Genomic DNA, 13,408 nt, shown 5'->3' on the forward strand with positions numbered 1-13,408 from the left:
CTAAAAATCATCTGCAAAGAGGCTTCTATGAGCATGATGAGGGAGAGGGTATTAACAAAGCAGCGAGAGGGAGAGGAGGGTAAAGGTTAATAAAATACTGTATGTAGAGGGTCGGAAAAGTCGAAAGAAAAAATCTTAACATGCATGAACTAAAAATCATCTGCAAAGAGGCTTCTATGAGCATGATGAGGGAGAGGGTATTAACAAAGCAGCGAGAGGGAGAGGAGGGGTAAAGGTTAATAAAATACTGTATGTAGAGGGTCGGAAAAGTCGAAAGAAAAAATCTTAACATGCATGAACTAAAAATCATCTGCAAAGAGGCTTCTATGAGCATGATGAGGGAGAGGGTATTAACAAAGCAGCGAGAGGGAGAGGAGGGGTAAAGGTTAATAAAATACTGTATGTAGAGGGTCGGAAAAGTCGAAAGAAAAAATCTTAACATGCATGAACTAAAAATCATCTGCAAAGAGGCTTCTATGAGCATGATGAGGGAGAGGGTATTAACAAAGCAGCGAGAGGGAGAGGAGGGGTAAAGGTTAATAAAATACTGTATGTAGAGGGTCGGAAAAGTCGAAAGAAAAAATCTTAACATGCATGAACTAAAAATCATCTGCAAAGAGGCTTCTATGAGCATGATGAGGGAGAGGGTATTAACAAAGCAGCGAGAGGGAGAGGAGGGGTAAAGGTTAATAAAATACTGTATGTAGAGGGTCGGAAAAGTCGAAAGAAAAAATCTTAACATGCATGAACTAAAAATCATCTGCAAAGAGGCTTCTATGAGCATGATGAGGGAGAGGAATATTTACCAAGATACCATATATATCAGAGTATTAAAGTTTTCAACCAAAATAATAATCAGTTTGGAGCCAGAAGGGCGTTAGCTCATATTTCAACACAAACAAAGTTAACGTCCTTCTTGGTCCAAACAGAATTTCGCCATGTTTACCCATGTACGTAGAGAGAAGAAAGGAATTTAAAGATGTACACAAATGTACGAATATCAAAGATATCTGAATATAAAAAACACCCTCAATGTCTGAACTCACGGGAAGCTACTTTGGCGATTATGGAGTAACACTATTAAAAAAGAAGAATCCAAACGTAAATATGCATTTTGATAGAGTGGAATGGATACACGGTTGAATAGAAATGGTTGGAAAACAGGTAATAAGGGAAAGGTGTTTCCAGCAACAACAAAAATGTAGAACACGATTTTATCGAAAAGAGGTTCTGAAAAGGGTCTCGAACAGTTTGAGTGGAGCATAAAATGCCTTCATCAAACGTTTGATCGAAAGCTGGAAAGGATAGGAGGCCTTGAAAATAGGAAAGGGTCACCTGGATGGGAGAAGGTAATCAGAAAAGGTTTTGAAAAGCGATGACCGAGAGGTTCCAAGAGGGGGAAATAATTTCGAAATACGAATTGTTGGTGCTGGTTTTTATTCCAGTTGACCAGTAACTGCAACCGATTTAAGTTGTGAGATGTAAGCCCATTTAAGTGTTAATTGGGTCCCTATCAGTGTTGCTATCGCTTTATAAATTATGATTTATGGAATTGTGATAGGAGGCTTTTCTCGTACATCTCACTAGTACACTGCATTCAAGAGAAGTTTGAGTTAGAAAGGTTGTAGGAAATGGTAGGCTTTCCCGTTATTTTTATGAGTATGTGGAGAAAAAGAATTGTGTTAAAATTGATTAATTAAAGAAAAACAAAATCCTGTCACATGAAAAAGATTGCTCTGGGGATGCCTTCATAATTATGGCTAGAAATAACTCCATATATCATATCTTTAGTCCCATTATCAATTTCCGTGCACAGTGATTCCCATTAATTATGAATAATGAATTCATTCGTTCATTCATTCATACATTCATTCATTCGTTTCAATAATTACCAAAAAAGTCTTTTCTAATTTTATTTTAAAATGAAAAAATGAGCTTCTCAAGATTCCTGCGAGCTAAAATAATTTCCCTAAAATTATTTTGAGGGAGGCTGATAATTTTGAATGATTCCAAAACATCGCATTACACTGGTATAATCCTAATGCATTATCAACCTTTCCGAATAACCTATGAACAGTACATTTCACTGCTAGGAATTGCGTGAGCAGAGCTCGACTTCCACTCTAAAAATCCCCTTCATTTCCCACACAGTGATGACAGGAGGATCTATATAATACCGTGTCCTAATAATACTCTACCGCCGGGGAATAACCCCTTGCTGCCCCATAATGCACTTTTCATGTACGGAACTCGCATTTCCACATCACTACATCGACCACTGCCCTGCACCCGTTATCGAGATCTGTCCACATAACCCACAACCTTCACACGACAAGTGCCATGCAATGCTGCAAGGTGTGTACGTGCTGCGTGCATTGCAGTGTATCTTGCAGTGGCGCCTTACGAGTAAAGTGGCGCCACGCGTGCTTCGTGTGAAAGGCAAGGGTATCTTGGTGATGCACAGAGCTTGAAAAGGTGAGTTTGTGAAATCGGAGCGTAAAGTCGAAATGAAGAACGTGGAATGCGAGATTGTCAAAATAAATCTCTTTCTAGTCCATCAGCCTAGTCTGTCCGTAAAGACATTTATATACATGACCGATGAACAAAAGTGACAATTCAAAGTCGATATCACATAACCATATTATGGGGGCGTTATGCATTTGTGTTTTGTTGTTGTTGTTGTTGTTGTATGTTTTTTGTCGTCGCCGTCATTTCTCCTTTTTCCCTATTTTTGTATTCTTTCTCCTCTGTTATTCTGCCTGTCTGTCCGTTTTTCTTTCTTTTCTTTTTTGTGGACTGGGCAAAGAAATGTATTTTTTATTGGTTTATAGTTTTGAGGATTCATTCCTTCATTCATTCATTTTCAATACCAATAAAAAAAATCAAAAGCGGAGCCTTTTAAATTGTAGAATTAATAAATAAAAATAATAGAGGATATTCTGTATAAGCAAATGAAGAAAAAAAAGGAAAATCTTAAGTGATAACTATTATTTTAAGAATTGAATCCTATCAATAAAAATTGAAGTCTTTTTCGGTATGAGGAAACATGCTTTCGATTAAGAATTTCGACCAGAAACGTGTTTTGTAGTACTTGCCTTTTGCAGATTATTTCGATTTGTTTCACCTTTCCCCGTCCTGTTCCAACTCCCATCTCTCTCTCTCTCCCTCTACCTCTCTCTCTGTCTATCTCTTTATCTTTCTCTCTCTCTCTTCTCTCTCTCTCTCTCTCTCTCTCTCTCTCTCTCTGTCTCTCCCTTCCTTAAACCTGTTCTCGTCAACAACTGAATCAATGGTTTGGGTATATTTTTATATAGTAAGACCATTTAAATCTCATGTCCATCCGAGTGTGAGCTTATGGTCAAAAGGCCTCCGATGTCCTTTCCAGCTTTCCGATTTCTGACAAAATCATTTTCACCTGCGTTGCTGCATTGGTCATCCCCCTACAGTTCAGTTCAGAAATCTAAAAGGCCGAGCTCTGAGTCAGGCAAAATACTATTCAGTAGTCAATTCTGAAAAGCACTCTATAACAGCAGATACATATTAGGAAGCAAAAAATTCATTGATTTTAAATTTGATTCACTTTAAAGTGACTCAGTAATATTGTCGAAAGTTGATGAAAAATGTTGTGTACGAAATGTTATTTATTATATTCCTTCTACTGTACTAACCCTCGAACATGTAAAAAAATCTTGAACAAAATTCCCCAAACCACAAAGATATCTATGGGTTTTTTTAAGGCGTCAACAGTAAATTCTCCCAACCATTTTCAAATTTCCGCAACCGTTTTTCATAAATATTAGACATAAAACAGGCTTTTAAAAAATTGGTCAACATCTGGAATGGTATTTAGACCCAATTTATTGCTTTGTGACAATTTTCAATCACCTAAAATATAATTAAATTGTAATACAAGAGTTGTGAGAATTGAGGAATCGATCAGATCAGTGTTTCCCAATTTGTATTATTAATAGTGGTCTGTTTTCACTCAAACTTTCAGATTATCTCTGATTGTACATTTAGCATTGAAATCACTACCTTAGCACCGGTTCTCTCATCTGAACAATGTTACCAAGTCCCTTTAATGTTAAATGGTTTAAAACATCGAAACATAAAGGAAAAAAGGGCTTACATAAAATAACTATCAAATAACATTAGCAATATAACATAGACAAATTATACTCATTTCCAATTATACAATATTAATGTCAAAGGCATTTTAAGATACAAAATAAGTAGGCATGTCATGAATCATGTCGAATATTAAAGAAAAATCTACTAAAAAGCAGGCTTTGTAGTTTTGTGGAATACTCATAAAAGAGAAAAAGAAAGGGAGAAAAAGAAAATTAATAAAAACATAAGCATTGCTCGGAAGTATAAAGCATCCGAAGACATAATGCATGTGGCGATAGAGGACTATGGAATAGGAAACACCAAATCAAGAAAAAATTATACTTTCATAATGTTCCTTTTAATGTTTTCATCCTACAAACTTTCTTTGATTGAAAATATTTTCAATGCTTTCTTTCAATACGCATCCTCTTTTCAGCACATCTCATGCCGCAAGTCCTCGTCGCTCATTATAATAAATTATGCGTAAATCGTTTTGGACTAGCGCCATCTCCCGTCCAACTAGTACAATAAATTTGAGAGTTTGACGTCTATTGCAATGATTTTTATCATCTCAGTTGATTTCAAATGTAAACTTTTGCGAAGTTATTTGTGCATTTTGCAACACGTATTTTTCCTTTGATTTCCCTCTTTTCAAGTTTATCGAAAGTAACTTATTGACAACGGAAATGCAAAGAAAATATCAGAAATTTACTTCACAACCAAAATCTAGTTTAATCCGTTTCAGAAAAATGCATAAGGCTTTAAAGGCCCACTGCACTACTTGTAGCTACTTGCGCCCTCTATATAACAAACCATGCCTAATCGGTGATCATTAGTCCCCCATGATCCTCTTTTTCTTATGTTAACTGAGAGCTGAGTTGATGAGATAACCACCTGTCCAGTGACCTTGCAGGGCAGTCTAATCCCTCCTGTAAACTATGGCAGATACGCTTTAATACGGTAGAAAGAAAGGTTTAGTTCTGTTGATTGAGAATATTTTAGCTTTCTCATTCTGTGTATATATATATATATGTACGTAAGTCCTCGAATCAATCGCAGGTTTGCAGGTCTCCTTTCTCTTATGTACATAGTTGCGATTGATATCAATCGCAAATAATTCGTGATTAATCGCAACTGTTTATAAGACGGGGCCCTGGTAGAAGTACACAAGATTCCGTGTATATATTGTGAGGGTTTGGGATCATCAAAGTGATAGGAAAATGACACAATATTGTTGAAACTCTTAATATGGGACTACACATTTTGTCATGGAAGTTCGGTAAAAACTTGCCTATTTCGAATATGCGGGCATTTGAAGAGCTTTTCTTTTTAGAGGAGACGTTCAGTATGATGTCTTTCCTTACTTACTGACATAAATAAGAATGGGAAAGGTTTACAAATTATTTCTTACCCTTACCAGAACTCCAGCTTCTCTTTAATCCGTTCCGTAAGAAGTTACATGTGGTTCACAGTAGAGTGATAAATTAAGCGCTCGACCCGTAGAGCAGGGTATAAACGATGACTCACCCAGTCCAATTTAGACTCTCATCGACATATCTTAGATCAGCCTATTATAATGATTATTGCTTTCATCACAGACGGATATCTTGGGCTCTGTCTATACAGATATATCAATCCCACCCGCCCCCCCCCTACTTCCATAGCCATCCATCGATCTCTATCTCTCTCCCTTTCTAGTGGTCTTTTTCTTTTCGTCACACTCGCTTCCTCCATCTCTATCGCTCTCTTCCCCTCTATTCTCTCTCTCTCTCTCTCTCTCTCTCTCTGTTCCCTTTTCTCTCTCCCTATCTATCAATCAATCAATCTATCTATTTCTGTCTCTCTCCTCCATATACTTCCCCTCTTTCGTATAAATACAATCATGAGATGCAAACTTTTTAACTATGATCTCCCTTTTCTTAATTCCATGTCAAGGAGTGTCACAATCAATCCACCGTCTTAAAAGATCTTCGTATGGACACGCCATCTACCAGGCATTACAGATTCAATTTCGAGCATGGTATTGGTATTCAAGATGGTTCCAGTGTCACTACGTATGGACACACCCTGAGAAGGAGCAAGGTAATATTAAAGGCAATCTTCGTATTCATGATGGTTCCAGCGTCTTAAAAGCACTACGTATGGACACACCGGAGACGGGGCATGTTATATAAAAGTCAATTTGAATTGAAACTGAAAGCCAGAGATGGACATCGATGATTATGTCATAATGGAAAAGGGGGAATAGGTACCTTGGTGAAATTAAACGGTGGCCAAGTCAATGTCATTTCGGGAATCGAAGGTTTGGAGATAGATGGGAGTAGGTTTGGAAACTAAAATGCATTTGCAGACAGGGGTGAATGAGAAAGAGAGAGAGAGAGAGAGAGAGAGAGAGAGAGGGGGAGAGAGAGAGAATGAGGGAGAATAGAGAGGGGGATATGCATGGAGGGAAAATGGAGTAAAGGGGAAGGAGAGAGGGTCGAAGGGAGAGAGTAATAGCGAAAGGGGGAGAGAGGGAGTGAAGAAGAAGAAGAATAAGAAGAAGAAGAAGAAGAAGAAGAAGAAGAAGAAGGGAGAGAGATAGGGGTCAGAAAGAGGAACGATTGAGCGGGACTTTCGATCAGTAATTGCAAAATCGTTTTGGATAAACATGATAAAGACAAGAAATACAACTAAGATTTTAGGAGAAAAGTGCATGCAGCCCATACGTGGACATTTTGAACAATGATGCATAAATCAAAATATCAACGGATTTATGAGTCAATCATTTCTGCATTAAAGTGGCTTGTCCGCCAAATGAAGACGAAATTATGAGAACAAATTTGATATGTCGGATGATAGGGGTCGCTTTGTACCTATTAGGAATGATAACAATGTATTTCGTAGGAATATGGAATAAAGACGTGATCTCTAAATCATCGTTGTATTTGCATGTACAAATTAAGATAATCCTCGTGTTGAACAATGAACATTATCTACGGATTTTACGAAACTGATATGACAAGATTGCGTATATTATTGAGATGTAATTGCTCAATTGAACCTTTGTAAAACAAACTATGAAAAAGAAGTTTATATTGACATACTGTTCTCTTGTTATTGTTTTCTTCTAATCAACTTATTCCCATTTTCCAGATATTCTTGCCTTTCTTTAGTTCTTAATTTTAGTTTTTTTATAGATATAATTATGGTTTGTAAAGCCCCCAAATGGATTTGTTGTCCGTACGAAATATTGCAAGTAATACCATTTTCGAAAATTGCCAAATATATGTTAAAGAAGACTGAGTCATATAGCGATTCGCAATCCCTGCTTTTGTCATACCATTATACTTGTTTTCCTGTTTTAATTTACTCCTTCCAAATTTGTTCATCATGCTTGCGAAGTTTTAAGACCATTGAATAACGGTATATAGGGCATTTTATTCCGTGCTTGATGTAAACCAAAATATCCACTTTTATTCTGTTATTTTCGTTTACACACTTCATCTTCTAAGTATCATCTTCAGCCAATCTCTGGCTGAATGATGATACAAAAATTAATTAATTTCTTCCATTTTCTCTGTCATCTCTCTCCATCGATTTCCTTCTCCCTAAAATGGGAGATATTTCATCAATCATGTAATACGTCTCCCAACAATATCGACTCTTTCCTGAAATACAGAACGCCCCATATTAAACACACGAGTCGACAAACCCTCCCATCCCAGCGTTTTCCAGTCTTAATTAACCCCGAAACTCACCGGCTCTCATCACCGTAATTAGTCGGTCGAGGGATATCTCAATGGCTCTGTCATTGTTTGTTTTGTAATTTCTGATATAATGGCCCCGTATGTGCCTATTGACATTACTCGTAATTAAATCAATCAATGGGAAAGAAAATATTGTCTACATTTTTTTTTCGTCGTTGATGATGCGTGAGTCATTTATTTAGTGAGGACTAAGGAGTTTGATGAGGAAGGATTTGATAGGTGTCGGTGCGGAAAAGTTGTGCGGGTGGTGCTGGAGTCCCAGGCGGATGGAGCCGGCTTGATAGCTTGCTAAGGAGTGATGGTAACGGATGCAGTCGCGGGATGGATGGCTCATAGAGCTTGGGGGGGGGGGGTAGAAAATTAAAGTACGACAATGAACGTTTGAATTACTTTTCATTGATCAGAATTAAAATGAATATTACTTTCCATATTTTACATACGAATATTATAGAAATGACATAGGGAAAATCGGGTCTTACAATCCAATGTCTCACCCTGCTCTCTCTCTCTCTCTCTCTCTCTCTCTCTCTCTCTCTCTCTCTCTCCCTCTCCCTCTCCCCCTCTCTCTATCTCTCTTTTTTCCTTCTCACTCCTGGTATAGATATTTTATCTAATGAATGTCAATACTTTGAACGATCAAATTCGTTCGTTTTTTATTAATTTTCTTGAAAGCATCTTTTTTTCCTCTTTTAAATCATTCTTAAAATTGTACAATGCTCACCGTCTCCTGTACACGGAAATTGATAATTTAACCGAATTAAATCACATGTTTTACAAATTGTGTTCTTCTCTAAATAGTTTTGTATAAGATCTGAACACGTAATGTATACATCCTATGGCCTTACGCTTATCAGGTCTTTTTAATAATCGAAAAAGAAACATTGGGGAATATTTTTAACCCAACACTTCCGCCTTCCCGTTCTTATCGCATCCATATTTACAAGATCACGGCCGAAAAAGGACCGCCTCTCTTTTCCAAGTTGTAATTAAATTAATAATGCATTCTAGAAATAGTGAGTCACTGTATGCGAGTCAGGGGATATCCCGCTCATTCTTAATCCTTTTGACCCCTTAAATGGCTTGCAGTCTGTGTTCTTTGATATGTTATAACACCGATGTGATATTGGATTTAAAGGGCAATCCAACCCTTGTAATAAGTTCATTTATGTGAAAGCAGAAAAATAAGAAACATAGAATGGCGAAAGTCTGAAATCATTCGGACAAATAATAAGAAAGTTATGAATGTTTGAAATATGAGAACACTAAGTCTATGCGAATCTCAAATTGGCAGTTCGGCCAGTGGATTGTGACGTAGCTCTCCCGTTAGTCATTTACCAAAAAAATGTTTTTCTTCTAAGTGCATTCTCCCTTGGGGCACTACTCAAAATATATTATGGTTATTATAGGTCCTCTTAAAGGCCCACTGCACTACTGGTAGCTACTTGCGCCCTCTATATAACAAACAATGTCTAATCGGTGACCATTGGTCCCCCATGATCCTCTTTGTCTTATGTTAACTGAGAGCTGAGTTGATGAGATAACCACCTGTCCAGTGACCTTGCAGAGCGGTCTAATCCCTCCTGTAAACTATGGCAGATAAGCTTTAAGAGAGTAGATCATGCCACTACCAGTGAGTTTGTCTCACCTCCCTGATCCTACAGGTTCATACTTTTTTATAATTGAAATGTGAATCATTTCGTGTATTGGAACAAATGGGACAGTTGTCCGGCACTACATCACAGAGACAGTAGCAATTAAGCCAATTAGAAGAGCCCATACCATATAGTGATTACAACTTTCAATAACCCATAACTTTCTCATTAATTTTTTCTGTCAGATTTCATTCAAAATTTCACCAGTCTACTTCTCTGATTTTTCTGCTTTACTCTAGAGTAGTTTGTTATCAAAGTTAGATTTTGTTGGACTTTTATCAATATCTTCTCCAATTATTGTGTAAATTTCATATGTTTACCGCCTACAAAGTATGTTTTGTGATTTAGCACTTGCATCTTATAAGTGACATATTCGAGAGATGATGAATTTTGCAAACAGATCATTTAATTTTTGAATTATCAGATTATGAAACGATTGAATTATATTTCATATCTATAGAGTTAAAGAACTGGCAAATCCATCAGTTAAAATAAAAAGGTAGAAGACGGTTGCTATCTGCCATTTTGCTATTGTATTAAGTAAATCAACATTTCTACATCGATTTTATCGAATGTCTAATTCATCTGTTCTTGTTAGTATTGACTATTCGATTGGTTTAAAAAGAAAACATCAATCTTTCTAGTCAAGCAATATTGTTTCAATTTATTGATTTTGTTTCGTTTAATTCTCATCTGTTTCTTATTTTTGTCCACAGCACTTTCACATCTCCAGTCTCCTTTCTATAGTTATCTTTGTCTTCGAGCCTACCTCTTTCCCCCTTTACCTCTTTCCCTTTCTCTATTCTCTATCTCTCTGCCTCTCGATTGAACCATGCCCATATCATGTTCTCAAATACAATTATACTGTTGTCCAACGGCTACGACATTATCTCATCACGATGATTAATTATGCACGGGAGAATGAGTCACATTACAACCATAGAATTAAACGGGATTCCCTCATTCTAATCTCTCTCTCTCTCTCTCTCTCTCTCTCTCTCTCTCTCTCTCTCTCTCTCTCTCTTTCTCTCTCTCTATATCTATCTCTTTCTCTCTCTCTCTCTCTCTCTCTCTCTCTTTTTCTCTATCTCTCTCTCTCTATCTCTCTCTATCTCTTTCTCTCTCTCTCTCTTTCTCTCTCTTTATCTATCTCTTTCTCTCTCTCTCTCTCTCTCTCTCTCTCTCTCTCTCTCTCTCCCTTTCTCTCTCCCTCCCTCTCGCCCTCCCCACCCCTCTTTCAATTCCATCAGTATGCTAATGACCCCTTGTTTTATGATTCATCCGTCTTGTCATGAGTCATAATAAAACATCATAATTTGCATAATTCCTCCCAATTACTCCGATTGAAACGTTTCGATGTCCCGGGCCAAAAGTTATACTCCTCGGGGCCAACAACGACGGAAAGGAAGAAGAAGAATTGAATATTGTCTTCCATGCAAGTCGTTCAGTGTCGTATTTCCTATTCCATTCTGTCTCCATTTCATTCAATCCACAGATTGCTTTTTGCTCCCAATCATTTAGCTCGAAGAAATAGCAGATGGATATAAATGCGTATATACTAAAACATAATAAAACAAAACAAAAGGTCTTCTGATTCTTAGCTGTCGAATTATTTTAATGGAAGAAAAGGCTGCGTAGGCAACAAAGAGTTAGGGCAAGTTGGATTCTACCAACTTTTCTCCAATTTTCATTCCAAGTCCGCCGTATTTTAACTAGGCCCATGTTTTTAAGATTATTTTAATGAGAGCGAGGCTTTTTAGGTAAAACAAAATAAGAAAGGGAAGATTTCCGCTTACATTTCTACCGTAACTGAGTGAAAATGCTCCTGATGCTGTTTACCAATGAGGCGAATAGTTGTTACATGAAAAAATGCTTTCCTGATTATTTTGCACAAAACTATTTCAAGCTGATTTCGAATCTCAAATAGATTCTTAAAGCGTAGGTACGATTTTTAATTTAGACTTAACTTTAACATTAAGTTCTTTTCTTTTTTATTAAGCGCTATTTCCATGCAAGATAATATTACTAAAGCGTGTTTCAGTTTGTTTCTGTCTACCTTTCTTAATTCATCTTCATCTTTCTGTATCTGCCTTCTTTTTCCTTTGATTATACAACTCTTACAAACTGAAACTTGAAAATACCCAATCAACTAAAAACAAAAAGTCTGCTGATTTAAAGCTTGTGATAAAGTCGAATTAGAATGTCACATGTATTGTGTAAGCTACTGAAACAATGCTTTAAGTATTGAGAACAAAATACAACACATATCATAGATTACATTAAACGAATTTAGGACAAATCATAGTATGAATGAATCATATACGGCAAGTTGAAATCATTTTACTTGTTTCGAGGGGGGTACGGGGAGGGGTGCTGAAATCGAGTTATCACACAATTTTGTGTCTGGACAGAAAGTACCAACCTTTCCCGTCAACCATCGCAGCATTCCTGAGAGTTAATATTCAAATCGAATTCCAATTCAATTCGATTAAATTCCAGAATGGCTGCGTATCCCACACCGACCCATTACTTTTCATTACCCAAGTCCCTTTTGCAAGTCAAATTGACATTATGTGGTGTTATCGACCCGTGTGGGTTGATCTCGGAACGCGCGAAATTGACTTTACAAATTTGATAGAAAGACAGTAAATAATGTTGAGCTAGTTCGGTGCTATCGGGGGACCCACCAGAGAGCCAAAATTAATTTTCTTAGAGGAGCAGGGGAGAATAAAGTCCAGAAATAGAATTTTTTATTTTCTAATTTACCTTTTTAATTAGTTTCAATGCATGTATTCATGATTCTCTCTTCGTGTTCTTATGTTTGGAAATCCCCTGGTAGCTTACTCATCTATTTCTGTTTCTGTTCCAGAGGCTCTTTTTCAATATTCTCAATTTTACTTTGCGTTTATTTCTCTTTTATAATTGTCATTCTCTCCCCTATATGTTTTTTCTCTGTTTCTCTTTCTCACCCCCCCCCCCCCCTCTCTCTCTCTCTCTCTCTCTCTCTTTGTCTTTATTTCCCTCTATATAATATCTCTCTCTCTCTATCTCTCTGTCTATCTCTATTCCTCTTGCTCTCTTTCCCTCTCTCTCTCTCTCTCTCTCTCTCTCTTACACCGTCTCTTCTTTCTTTCTATTCTCAGAAATGTCAAATTCTAATTTCGAAAGGGAAAAAGAATAATAATTTCTCACTTTTGAGATACAAAACGCAAAATGAACATCGTCGCGACTGATATTTTTGTTTCCTTTTATATTCCTGAGCTTCATTTCTTGATTAATTTTTTCTTCATCGCAAAATGGATGTGTGTATTGAAAGAAATAAAACCGTGCTATTTAGAGCTATTTTTCTTTATTGACTAACTGCAAGTAAACTTTGAAAATGAATCATCGATTATAGGACCTGTTAATGCAATCGTGCTAAGAACGGCCTTGAAAAATACCCGCAGTCTTGGTTCATATTCAGTTACGATAACGCAGCCGCCATGTATTATACACGCCATGATTTGACGCATCGCTGATTGGTCAGTTGAAGTTAGCTCTTATGCAAATGATAGACGCCCGACTTTACTGATTGGTTAGTAAGCGCGTTGTGTATCTACACGTGATATCGGGCTCGTCGATGATTGGTAAGATCAAGTGATCTCTATGCAAATGAGTGCAGGTGAGTCACTGAAATGATGGATGCTTGTCATATATGGGGAAGGGAGGGTCTTTAATATGGGAGCCAAAATCGTGACGTAGATTGATGTTGTAATTAAAGTTATCGAATTGGAGATTAAAACTGGACTCTCTTACACGTTACAGATGGACTTGATAATGTAAGGAAACAGTGGTGGCCATTTTGGGAAATCGCAGTACTCATATCAGAGACACAGAGTCATTCATAATGATAACTTG

The sequence above is a fragment of the Strongylocentrotus purpuratus genome, unplaced genomic scaffold (assembly GCF_000002235.5).
Source record: "Strongylocentrotus purpuratus isolate Spur 01 unplaced genomic scaffold, Spur_5.0 spur5_scaffold_17, whole genome shotgun sequence".
In the NCBI taxonomy this organism is placed as follows: Eukaryota; Metazoa; Echinodermata; class Echinoidea; order Camarodonta; family Strongylocentrotidae; genus Strongylocentrotus; species Strongylocentrotus purpuratus.